Source organism: Mustela putorius, unplaced genomic scaffold (genome assembly GCF_011764305.1).
Source record: "Mustela putorius furo isolate JIRA1106 unplaced genomic scaffold, ASM1176430v1.1 tig00000139_pilon_pilon_pilon, whole genome shotgun sequence".
Classification (NCBI taxonomy): domain Eukaryota; kingdom Metazoa; phylum Chordata; class Mammalia; order Carnivora; family Mustelidae; genus Mustela; species Mustela putorius.
In genome coordinates, this window is record NW_025421293.1 from 15,108,527 (window position 1) to 15,121,288 (window position 12,762).

The window sequence follows — 12,762 nt, forward strand, 5'->3', positions numbered from 1 at the left end:
GGGGTTGGGCAGAGGGGGGCTTGTGCCCCCTGTGGTCTCAGAGGCTCAGCCTGGGTTGGGTCTGGGGGAGAGGCCAGCACCGAGGGGATTAACCGAAGCCCTGGGCTGGAACAGCTGCTCCTTCCCCAGGTCTGCCACACAGCACCGGCTCAGGAGGTCACAGATTTTGTCTCCAAAAGTGCTTAGGAGCCTTTCTGAGCAGATCTGGTCTTCCCAAGTAACTCCCTCCTCAATCTGCCATCTGGTAAGGTCTCCAGTGCCCTTCCTCAGTCTGGCATCTGGTGAAGTCTCCAGTGGCTCCCTCCTTTCCATACCTCACAAAAAGACCCCAATGCCCAGTGAGCTCTTGGACATGAAGCTCCTGCCAACTTTTCTCCTGAGGTGGGAGGCCTGTGAGGGGCGCCGAGCTACCTGGCACATCTCAGAACGTGCTGACCACACCCAGTGCCCGCAAAGACTCAGAGCACATGCAACTCCTACGTTTCTCCAGGGAATGGCAGATGATACAACTCCTTTGGAAAGCACATCAGCCATTTAGTATGTACTTAAATACACACCACACCGTCTAGCTGGGCCACTCCTAGGGAGCCGCCCAAGCAAGAGCGAAACATGTCCACACAAAGACCTATGCACTTCTGTTTACAGAAGCATCATTCAAACATGAACTGGCAAAGCACAAACACCAGTCAACCGACAAACAGTGTTAACTGTTGTGTTATGTGCACACAGTGGAATCCATTCAGCAATCAAAATGTAAGCTCCTGCTGCCAGATGCAAGAACCAGGATCCCAAACACACTCTGGACCACCACCGTGGTCCAGAAAACACTGCTCCAATCTGCAAATCCCATCAGTGGTTGCCCAGAGCCTGTCAAATAAATAAATAAAATCTTAAAAAAAAAAAAAAAAAAAGTGAATGCTAGGGACGCCTGCTTCTCTGGCTGCCTCTCCCCGTGTGGGTATTGGTTGGGGTGTGCCTGGGAAGGGGCCCAGGACAACTGTGTTTTGACTGTGGTGAGAACAACAAAACTGCACAAGAACTGATCAAAATGTACACTTAAAATGTGACCACTTCATTGTACATAAATCCAGTATCAATAAAGTTCACTTAAAGAAAACTAGACTTTTCTAAAAAAGATTTTATCTATTTGAGAGAAAGAGAAGTAGGGGGAGGGGCAGAGGGAGGAAGAGAAGCAGGGAACCCAACACAGGGGATCCTGGGCTTGTGATCTGAGCAGAAGGCAGACACTTAGCCCTTTCAGCCACCCAGGTGCCCCAATAGAGACTTCTAAAAAATAAGTGGTCGGGGCGCCTGGGTGACTCAGTAAGTTAGAGCCTCTGCTCAGGTCATGATCTCATGGTCCTGGGATCAGCCCTGCATCGGGCTCCCTGCTCAGCAGGAGGCCTGCTTCCCCCCCACCCCCACCCCCGCCTGTCTCTCTGCCTACTTGTGTACTTGTGATCAATCTCTCTCTGTCAAATAAATACAATCTAAAAAAAAAAAAATAATAAGGGGTTGAAATAAAAAGGTCAATAGAAAGAAAAGGAGAAAGAAGAGAAGAAAACAGGTGAGAAACGACAGGAGTGAGGGTGATGAGGGAGCAAAAGGCTAGCTAAGGAGTACAAAGCAGAGGCTGGCACCCTACATGCACCTCCCTACCACCTCCCCGCCCTTGTGACATGTGTGACATTCCTCAGGCACTCCTGGCTGCCCTACAGGAAGAATAAATGGTTAACTAGTAGAGATCACAGTCTTGCAGGACAGGAGTCTCCCTCAGTTTGCAGGACCGTCTCCCTCGGTTTACAAATGTCCTAGTGATTTACAACAGCCTAACTTCTAGAAGACTCCCAACTGTCTTCATGTTGGTATCTCATTAGAATAAAAATTTTAAAAACCCCACAACTTGGCTTGACAATAACCAGGCCTCCAGTATCCAGAGTCTTCTTTACCACATGACAGCCCTTCTGAACACCCCCTTTGTCCTCACCTCCCCAACTCTTGCGAATATAAACAGCCACTCCAGGGGACCGAGGGCCAGTAGCTCTTTCTGCCTATGGGTCCTGTCCCTGTGCTTTGATAAACCACTATTCTGCACCAACACATCTCAAGAATTCTTTCTTGGTCGTCGACTCTGGACCTTACTTACATTTTAAAACTTTGGGCCCCTGGGTGGCTCAGTGGGTTAAGCCTCTACCTTTGGCTCAGGTCAGGATCCCAGAGTCCTGGGATCGAGTCCCGCATCGGGCTCTCTGCTCGGCAGGAAGCCTGCTTCCTCCTCTCTCTCTCTCTCTCTGCCACTTGATTTCTGTCAAATAAATAAATAAAATCTTTATAAAAAATAAATAAAACTTCATCAAGGGGGACCAGTTCAACACCATGCACACAGACGTTCTAGAACCAGAGAATGGAGGGAACTAGGAGAAAGGGCCCCTCCTGCACAGAGCAGAGTGAACGAAGAAAAGATCCCATCTAGAAGTGTTCTTGTGAAATTTCAGAATATTAGGGGAAAAGGATTAACAGCATCCAGAAGTAAAACTCATGACTCCTAGAAAGGAAGGATCATCAAACTGTCAACAGCAAGACGCTAATGGAGCTGTGCCATCACAATTCTAGAGGCAAATTTGGGATCTAGAGGTCTATGTTTGGCTATGAGGGCAAGTTAAAGGTCTTTTTGGTACAGACACCCCTTTCTGAGGACATGCTTGCGATGTACTTCACAGAACAAGGGACACCAAGAACAGGGAAAGCACGGGACCAGTGGAGCAGTCTGGAGGCCTGCGGGGTGATGCCCAAAGTGATGGTTGGGGAGCAGGCCTGAATGGCAGAGGCTGGAGGGTTCTGAGACATAAAACTCCAGGGGAAAAGGAGAACATTTGGGGCAAGATTTAGCACGAGGCTGGTCAATGTGAGGATATGGTGAAGGCACACTCTTTTGTCAATGACAAAAAAATAAAGGCAATCAGAAACTCAATAAATAAAAGAAAAAGCTATAAACCTAAGCTGTGGTCCAAATACGAAGCAGACCAACTGCAGCATTCGCTTGGGCAGCTCATGGAATATAATCATTTTAAGGCCATTGAGCATAGAGAGGGGCAAGTGCTAGTGAAACAGGTTGTTCAATAAGTTAAACACATGCAGCCATCAACAGGAAAACCCCTGATGGATTTTTAGCCTTGAGACTCCCATCTATGAATAAAGCATGAAGAAATCATTTTCAATCTGTTCTAATGACCGGCAGCAACGTTGACAATGTGCAAGCCAAAATCTAGGTGACGTGAGCTGGGAGGCGGGTGGAAGCAGGGCAGACGGTCAAGGATGGGTCCCTGTGTTCTGTGGTACGAGAGGGCAGATACTGTCCCATGCTGCTGGACAAGATACAGCGGTTTAAGTTCTAAGTGTTACACAATGCTACACAGGTAACTGAGAAAAACCCAGTACTAAACGGAGTTGGGAGGGGTGCCTGGGTGGCTCAGTGGGTTAAAACCTCTGCCTTCAGCTCAGGTCCTGATCTCAGGTCCTGGGATCAAGCCCCGCATCAGGCTCTCTGCTCAGCAGGGAGCCTGTTTCCCCCACGCCCAGCTACTTGTGATCTCTGTCTGCCAAATATTAAAAAATGGAGATGGGAGATGTGAAGGGGTAGAATGAGAAAGAATACCTTCTCTAACCTCACCTGATGGGGCCTCACCCATCTGATGCTTGCTGTCTGTCCAAGCTCGCCTCCTGCAATCTTCCTCCTGCTCATCTGGCTTCCTTGCTGCTCTGATTTGCCAAGCCTGTTCCTGCTCGGGACGTTTGTACCAGACAAGCTAGCAGAGGCACACTGGGCACCAGGGAGTTCATGAAGGGGCACCTGTCCGAGCTTCTCATCAGCTTGCCCTCCTGGGACACAAGCGAGACTATCCCTTGCTCACCTGGTCTAGCAGAGGGATGAATTCACCCTATCCCACCTATATTTGGCAAAAAAAAAAAAAAAAAAAAAAAAAAAAAAGTCACAGGGAGTTCCCAAATGCTTTTTGCCCAGTTTCTCCTAAGGTTAATATCTTGTGTATCTATGGTACAAACATCAAAGCCAGGTAATTAATTCTGGTGTAATACTGTCTTGGTCTGTTTGGGCCACTGTAAGAAAATAACACAGGCCAGGTGCTTAAAAAACAATTTATTTCTTGCAGTTCTGGAGGCAGGAAGTCCAAAACCAAGGTATAAGCAGATTTGGTGCCTGGTGAAAGTCCACTTTTGGGTTCACAGACAGCTGTCTTTTCTCAGCTCCTTTCCAAGGGTACTGAAGCCATTCATCAGGGTTCCATTCTCATGATCTAAGCACTTCCCAAAGGCCTTACCTCCTAACACCATCACACTGGGGATTAGGTTTCAATAGATGAAGTTCCAGGAACACACAAACATTCAGTCCACGGCAGATACTGTCAGCTATACTACAGACTTCACTCAGATTTCATGGTTTTCCACAGTAGTACTGTTCCTAGTCCAAGCCAAACTGCAACCCCACATTGCATTCAGTTGTCATTCTCCTTAGACACCTCCAGCCTGGGACAGTTCCTCAGAATTTCCTTCTCTTGGGAGCTTGGCCCTTTTAAAGAGTACTCAGTTACGCTGTACCACGTCCTTGCTTGGATTTCTCTGAAGTTTTCCCATGATCTAATTGAGGGGATACATTTTTGGCAAGAAAACCACAGGAGTGCTGCTGCATCTTTCTCGATGCATTAGGACGTCGGGGGCTGATGCTGTCGTTGTATACCTTAATTACCTGGTTGAGGTGTGTTGATCAAGTTTTTCCACTATGAAGTTACTCTTTGTCCCTGTTAATAAGTATCTTGGGAGAGAGATTTGAGGCAATAATCGGTCTCAAAACTTTTGCCCACTAGTCTTAGCATCTATGAGATCTGGCTTGCAATTACTATGCTGTCATTCGCCTAAAGTTGTTTTTCCAGTTCTCTCATTCCTACTATGTCTATTAATTGTGATCTTTCCACAGGAAAGAGCTGTTTCTTCTCCCTCACTTACTTGTTTACTCTTTATCGCTATGGATTCTAGAGTATTTCTGTTACCCTGTAAGTTAGAACTCAGTATTTGCTCTGCAGCTCACACAGTTCCCGCACTGGCGGTTCAGGTTGGCTCCTGAGTCCTTGCCCATCCCACCATCATTCTGTAAGCCCCTCCCTAGCTCTAGTGACACAGGATGCGCCAGGTTCATCTTGTATTTTCCTGTCCCCGCCCTGGAACTGACCACTCGTTTAAGTGGCCCACTTCTAAGTGCTGGTTGATTTGGAGTAGCAGGTGGGTGTGGTGAAAAAGGAAGGAAGGGCACTCCCAGCCTCCTCCTCCCACCCCTGGTCTCAGAGAAGTATACTTCCCACCAGGAAGGATGTGGCTAAGAGCACGTGGGTGGCTCTTAGTGGACCACACCCCAAAGCCCTGCAGCACCCAGGGTGCTCCCTAGGGGTGGTATGGGGTGCCAGGCTGCATTGGGAGGAGCAGGGCCACCCGGGGGAGCGCTAACTGCCTACCTTAGGGGCTGTACGGGGATGAGCAGGACAGGGACTGGGAGCACCCCAGGGACTCACTGCCCACCGCAGGGGCTGCACGGGGACGAGCAGGACGTGAACTCGGGGCACCCCAGGGACTCACTGCCCACCGCAGAGGCTGCACGGGGACGAGCAGGACGGGGACTCGGAGCACCCCGGGGACACAATGCCCACCCCAGGGGTTGCACGGGGACGAGGAGGACGGAGACTCGGAGCACCCGGCGTAGCGCGGACTCACTGCTCACCGGAGGGGCTGCACAAGCAGGACGGGGACTCGGGGCTGAACCCAGGGGCGCGCGGGCTCACTGCCCACCGTAGGCGCTGCACCGGGACGAGCAGGACCGGGACTCGGAGTACTCCGGGGGAGCGCGGACTCACTGCGCTGTCGACGAGCGCTTCTCCCCAACTCGGGGCTCCTCCCCCACTAGGAGGGCGGGGGGAGTGAGCGCGGCGAGGACGGCTCGAACCCTAGCGGTCCCAGTACTTGCCGTCAGGCAGTCCGACGCTCTCGAGACGGACAAAGCCGACCTCGTCCAGGTCATTCCGACCCGGGCAGGCATCTGACTCTCGATCGCAAAGCTTCCCCCGCCAGGGAAGAGCCCGGGGATGGACCATGGGGCGGTGCTGGGGTAGGCGCGGCCTCGGGCTGGGCATGCGCAGAAGCGCCAGCGCATTGCCTTCCGGTGCGGGCGGCGTCGGCGAAGGAGCGGGTCCGGGTCACGTGGCCGTAGCCTTGGCCGCGCCCTCGCCCCCGGGGCGACTGGGAAGTGGGGGCGCGGCCCGCGCGGGAGCTCTTAGTCAAGGTCCTGGGTGGCTGCGGGGCGCGGGAGTGGGCGGCGTCCGGCGGCGACAGGTGCAGGCGGGGGCTGGCCAGGGTGGCTGGCTTGTGGTCACCTGTTCGCCGCCGCTGCAGGGGCACCTGTCGGGCTTCTGGGAGGCGCCCGGGCGCTGGGGGCGCGGGCGCGCACCGGGGCTGCTGAGGGTGTGGACACTGGGGTGCTGGGGGGCCTGGGGCAGCGGGCGCTGGGGGCACGGGGCTGGGATGCCCTGAGCTGCACACAGCCCCGGGCGCTTGAGCGTGGCCTGGCTGCTAATTGTTGAGCGGGGTGTGCGCGCCTGCACCGAGGCCGGGCAGGGCGCAGGGCTCCAGGGCTGGGGTCTGAGGCATCCACTTCGCGCAGTTGTGGGAAGGCAGGATGTTATCCCGGAGCCTTACGCTCCCGCGTTAGCAATGCCTGTCGGTGGTTTTGGCACGACCTGTCATCAGCGGCTTTATGTCGTTTCTGAACCATCAGCTTTACTTCGTGGATAAGGGGAACAAGGACAGATTCGGGCACTTTGATGACAGGTGTTAGTTGCTGAAGAGGCCATTCCTCTGAGAGCAAGGCCCTTCTTGAGGATAAACAGACTTCCTACTAGGGTAATTTCCAGCACGTTGTTTACCTGTAAGCAGCAACACTGATGTGTGTACATTAAAACCAGAATACCTCTTGCACGGACAGAGAGAGCCCAAAACAGTTGATCATGAGGATTAAAATCTCAATCGAAATGCCTGTCGTTCGGAGACTCTGAGACAGATCCAGTGTCCCCAACACCAAACCCCATGAGTTCCCCTTCCTTACTTTAAAAGGCCATTGTTGGTCCCTAGTTCATACTTGCCAACCCAACTGCCTCTCTTTGCTCTCAGTTGTAGCCAAAACCATAAACACACTCTGAAGGACAGAAATACAAAGAAGCTAACAAAGTCCTAGAGGAAGAAAACACCTAGACTTCTAGAAGATCCTTCTGTCTAGGGTTACACTTGTCTCCCAGCAACAAGTGCCATTCTCTTCAGATTACACTTTCCAAGACCAGAAAACCCCGCCCAGATGCCTAAGAACAATCAGCGAGTACCACTGTCCTTGGCACAGGGTCCAGGTCTTAGTGTCCCAGCCGGCTCCTGAAACCATCGTTTACTTATAGAAAGGGTCACAGGAGAGGGGCTCAGACCCCTGGGTACAAGGCCAAGGACATGCTTAGGTCAAAAGCGGGACAGGCTGTGGACTCAGTGGCAGCCTCTCTCTGAGGTCCCAGTTGTCATCCTCAACAGCACTGCCCATGGCCTCTGAAAAGGATTTTAAACTTCTGAATGACTCAATGTCAGGAAAATAAGCTATCCATAGCCCGCCACCCCAAGTAACATCCAGTGATTGTTTCTCTTATGTCTTCTATCACATGGGCAGTGGCTGCATGTCTGAATGATGTATTTGGAGAGTCCTGGAACATGGGGAAAAGTCTGGAGGGAAGATTTATCTTTACAGAAAACTTAATTTTCCAAACTGGTTGTAAGGCAACTGGCAGTGGAAAAGTGGGTCTTTGTAAGGGGACACCCCATTTTGTGCTCTGGGTTGGAGGAGAGGCAGAGTCTGAAAGCACTTAGTCTTAGCCTCTGCCTTCCAAGCTCAATCCACGATTGTTTTGAAGTTTCCACACTTTAAGTTATGAAAAAGCTCACACAAAATTCACACACAAATAGAGAAGAGGGAAGAACAGCCCAGCCCCTGTGGATCTGCTTTGCCTGTTCTAGAATCCTACAATCATTTTCACGGAAACCCTGGCTTCCTTAACACAGCCCGATGGCTGGGAGAGCCACCCCGTGGCGTGCGTCCGAGTGTGCTCCTCTCGTCTGGGCGCACTCTTCAGTGCAGTGGACAGCATAAAGATCCACTCATAACTGTTGATGGACATTTGGGGCTGGAGGACAGCTGCTATGAACACTTGGGTGCAAGTGTCCACATTTTCATTTCTCAACAAAACAACCTGTTGATAAACGTCCAGAATATCCTTGCCTGGAACGGGACCCTGTTCTCTACAGAGGAAACAGGTGTGCTGGCCTCAGAGCTAAAAACATCACCAGTGTCCGTGGGTTGCTGATTGAGGAGTCTCAGCAGAGTTGTGTTTTTGAATAAGAAATACATGCGCAAGAAAGTAAATTCAAAGGCACCAAGAAGCGTAGACTGATGTCCCACTCCAGTCCCTGTCATGCAGGTTTCCCCCCCCATCCCAGAGGCAACCACCTGCTTCTTCTGTACCCTTCCAGAAATGCTGTATCTGCATGAAAGCAGCTCAGCAGCTACTACCTCTTTCCTCCTTTTATTTCTGGTTCATTCTAGACAGCGCTGTGCTCCTTGTTTATGATTACTAATGCTTTTTAAAGATCATCCCATACTGTCCCATATAAGACTGTCTCTGGTTACTAAAAGGTAGGGGTTTTATTTTCAACCAACTTACTCTAGAGAGATCTCCTAGTTTCATTCAGATCACAGGAGATTTTTTCTTTTTCTTAAGATTTTATTTATTTATTTGACAGAGAGAGACAGCGAGAGAGGGAACACAAGCAGGAACCTGCTGAGCAGAGAGCCTGATGTGGGACTCTGTCCCAGCACCCTGAGATCATGACCTGAGCTGAAAGCAGATGCCCAATGACAGAGCCACCCAGATGCTCCGAAAGGAGATTTCCAAAGGAAGTAAAGCTTGCTTTTGAACCATGGTGTAGGTACAGCAAGTAGAGGAATCATCTTTATGAAAATAACTTTTTTTAAAAAAAGATTTTATTTATTTATTTGATAGAGATCACAAGTAGATGGAGAGGCAGGCAGAGAGAGAGAGAGAGAGAGAGATGGAAGCAGGCTCCCTGCTGAGCAGAGAGCCCGATGCGGGACTCGATCCCAGGACCCTGAGATCATGACCTGAGCCGAAGGCAGTGGCTTAACCCACTGAGCCACCCAGGTGCCCCAAAAATAACTTTTTGAGTTTGAAATTTAGGAAGTGAAATTTTGGTGGGAGTGAATAATTTAGATATAACACCAGAAACATAATAAAAGAAGATACTGATAAATTCCTTCAAAACTAGAAACTTCTGTTCTTTGAGACATTGTTAGAGTGAAAACAGAAGTGCCCAGCTGGCTTAGTTAATGGAGCGTGCAGCTCCTGATCTCAGAGCTGTGATCTTTTTTTTTTTTTTTTTTTTTAAGATTTTATTTATGTATTTGACAGACAGATCACAAGTAGGCAGAGAGGCAGGCAGAGAGAGAATGGGAAGCTGGCTTCCTGCTTAGCAGAGAGCCCGATGCGGGGCTTGATCCCAGGACCCTGGGATCACAACCCAAGCCGAAAGCAGAGGCTTTAACCCACTGAGCCACCCAGGTGCCCGAGAAAGCCTGATTTTTAAAAAATGGGCAAGAGGAGGGCGTGTGGGTGGCTCCGTCAAGTGACTGACTCTTGGTTTTGACTCGGGTCATGATCTCAGGGTCATGAGGTCCAGTCCCACGCGTGGCTGTGCGCTCAGTGCAGAGTCTTCTTGGGATTCTCTCCTCCTCACTCCGCCTCTGCCCCTCCCCCTGCTTGCATGCACACGTGGGCTCTGTCTCTAAAAATAAATAGATTTTTTTTTAAATGGGCAAGAGATTTTAGGATAGTTCGCCAACAAAGAGCTACAGATGGCCAATAAGCCCATGAAAAAATACTCAACACCATGAGACATGAAGGGAATGCAAACTAAAACCATACAGAGACATCAGCCCATGCCTGTTCCCATGGCTGAAACGGAAAAGGCTGATGTGTCAGATGTTGGCAGAGATGAGAGGAACTGGGACTGTCATACGGTGCTGGCGGGAAGATAAAGGGGTACCGCCCCCCTGGAAAACAGCTTACAGTCTCTTAAAAACTTAAATAGCATCCAGTGCAATTGCCCATCCTCTCCCAGATGCTTCCCTGGGGTGAGGATGGGGGTGGTGAGAGTGAAAGCCAAGTCCTAACAGAGACTTGGGCACCAGCCTTGGGAGGAGCTTCTCTGCAGGAGCCGGGAGCTAGGGGCCAGCCCGCATTGAGGTTGCGGTGTGGTCAACCAGTGCAGTACTGCCCAGCAATGGCGAGGACCGAGCAACCACCCATGGGTGCTACGGCGTGGACACAGCTTGAAACAATTGTGTATGACAAAAGAAGGCCAAAACACTGAAGGGTGAACATGTGCTGCGTCAGTCCAGAACACTCAGGGCATACTGTGTGGCAACTGGACCAGACCAGAGTCGTCTGGGGTGGGGTGGGGCTGCGGGAGAGGGCAGGGAGAACTTTCAGGGTGGTGGGAGGTTCATGGGTGCACGTGGGTCAGGACTTGTCAAACTGCCCGCTTTAAGTATGTGCAGTGAACTGTAGGGCAAGCATCCTTCCACCGAGCGGTTGAAAACAGTAATCCCTCGATCCGTCAGGGGCTACAAACGTATCAAATACACAGGCCATTTTGCCCTGAGGAGTCCCCAGACAGCAGAAGCATGCCCACATGGGTCACAGAGTCCACAGCAGTTCTATTCACAATGGCCTCACGCAAAGTGCCCATCAGTGGGTGAACGGAAAATAGAGTTGAGACCTCAAAGCCTAAAAGGATGTTCTGGTCCTTCAGAAAGAGGGGTTGCTGACCCCTGTACTCCGCACAAATAAATCCCCTCAAAAACTCTGTGCCAGGGCACCTGGGTGGCTCAGTGGGTTGAGCCTCTGCCTTTGGCTCAGGTCGTGATCTCAGGGTCCTGGGATCGAGTCCCGCATTGGGCTCTCTGCTCAGCAGGGAGCCTGTTTCCCTCTCTCTCTGCCTGCTTCTCTACCTACTTGTGATTTTGCTCTGTCAAATAAATAAATAAAATCTTTAAAAAACAAAACAAAACAGAAAAAGCTCTGTGGCACGAGAAAAAAGCCAGACTCCGAAGACTGCAGAGATGATTCCATGTATGTGAAGCAATCTAGAACAGATGCCAGGTTGGAGACAGAGTGGCTCAGTGGTTGTTGGGCCGTGAATGCAGGGGTCAGCTGCACTAGGGCTCGGTGACGCTCTCCGGGTGACACAGGTGTCCGAAGACAGCTCTGAAGATTTGCTGACTCCCACCCAACTGCATACCCAGCGGGGATGACTGTCACAGTGCCTAAGTATGTCTCCGTAATGCTGCCAACCCTCAGGGGCTACATCCCACACGTCCCTGTTTTTCCGCACCTGTGCCGGAAGGTTAACGAACCACAGACAGCTGCTGGTTTAACTGAGCAGCGTGGATGACTTTCAAAAAATATTTTTTTAACATTTTATTTTTATTTGAGCGGGAGAGGGAGAGAGAGCATGAGCCAGGAGGAGGGAAAGAAGGTGAAAAAGGCCTCCCTCGGAGCAGGGAGCCCCACATGGGACTCGACCCCAGGACCCTGGGATCCAGACCTGAGCCGAAGGCAGATGCTTCACTCACCAAGCCACCCAGACACACCAAGAATTTAAAAAACTTACGAAGAGGGAGATGTTGGTTTTCAGGTGTTTAGCTAACTTTTGTGAGCTGAGGTTGTGTGTCTTTCTCTGAACACACCCACCTGTAGATGCCATGCCAGGTGGCACTGACCTCTGCGATGCTCAGAATGCTTCCTCTCAGAGGAAGAGACGTCCAGAAGCTGGAATGCCATGCCCATCTTTCTATGGCAGCCAGCTGCCAATGCCAGCATCCAACCACGCCTGCCTTGGGTCTGTGACCTCCAGCCAAGGTCTCGGCCACTTCCGTTTGGCTCCTGTGATACTTTGCGGCTGATCCGAGATGGAACATGGCGCTCTTGCTGAACATGAAAGTGTGTGGGGCTCCCCAGTTTAGGGGATCAATCCCCTGGAGGGCTGGCCATCGGGCCCACCACAGATCTGGGCTGAGACCCCATAATCTGCATTCCTTGCAGGTTTCCAGGTGATGGTGAGGAAGGAAACAGCAGAGCATATAGAGGGCAATCAGGGAACTGGTGGGTGACGTCCCCGAGGACACCCTAAGCCTCCACAGCTGCTGTCACTCACAGAACAGGCTCACACCCTGTCACATCTCTGGAGGCTTTCCGAGGTGGGAAAGCAGCTGTCACTGCAGGTTGGGGGCACACTGCCGTAAGGCTTGGGGGCAGTAACCGAAGTCTGTCGTGCACATTCGGGTCCCACCTTTTGTCCAGGCCTACTGACCCCAACCAAACAGCCAGGCTTCCCCACGGATGCCCTCCTGATGGGGTTTGCTGCCCCTGCCACCTGGTGTCCACAGAGGGCACTGCACCGAGTAGTGGAGGAGCCCGTCCCACAGCCCGCAATTCCTAAGGTCAGCATCACTGAGAGGTTAAATCTAAGGAAAAATGAGCACCTCTAAAAATGTCAATTGACTACCAAACACATTAAGACAGGTATACAAGGTAA

At 51.1% G+C, this 12,762-nt stretch overlaps 1 long non-coding RNA gene across 1 annotated transcript; it reads right to left on the reverse strand.

Moving 5' to 3' along the window:
• Nucleotides 1-4,141: 4,141 nt before the first annotated feature.
• LOC123390712 lies at nucleotides 4,142-6,220 on the reverse strand. Its single transcript, XR_006605289.1, has 2 exons — nucleotides 5,786-6,220; nucleotides 4,142-4,828 (listed from the first exon to the last, which is right to left on the reverse strand). It is a non-coding gene; the product is annotated as an uncharacterized LOC123390712 (long non-coding RNA).
• Between the last annotated feature and the right edge of the window lie 6,542 nt (nucleotides 6,221-12,762).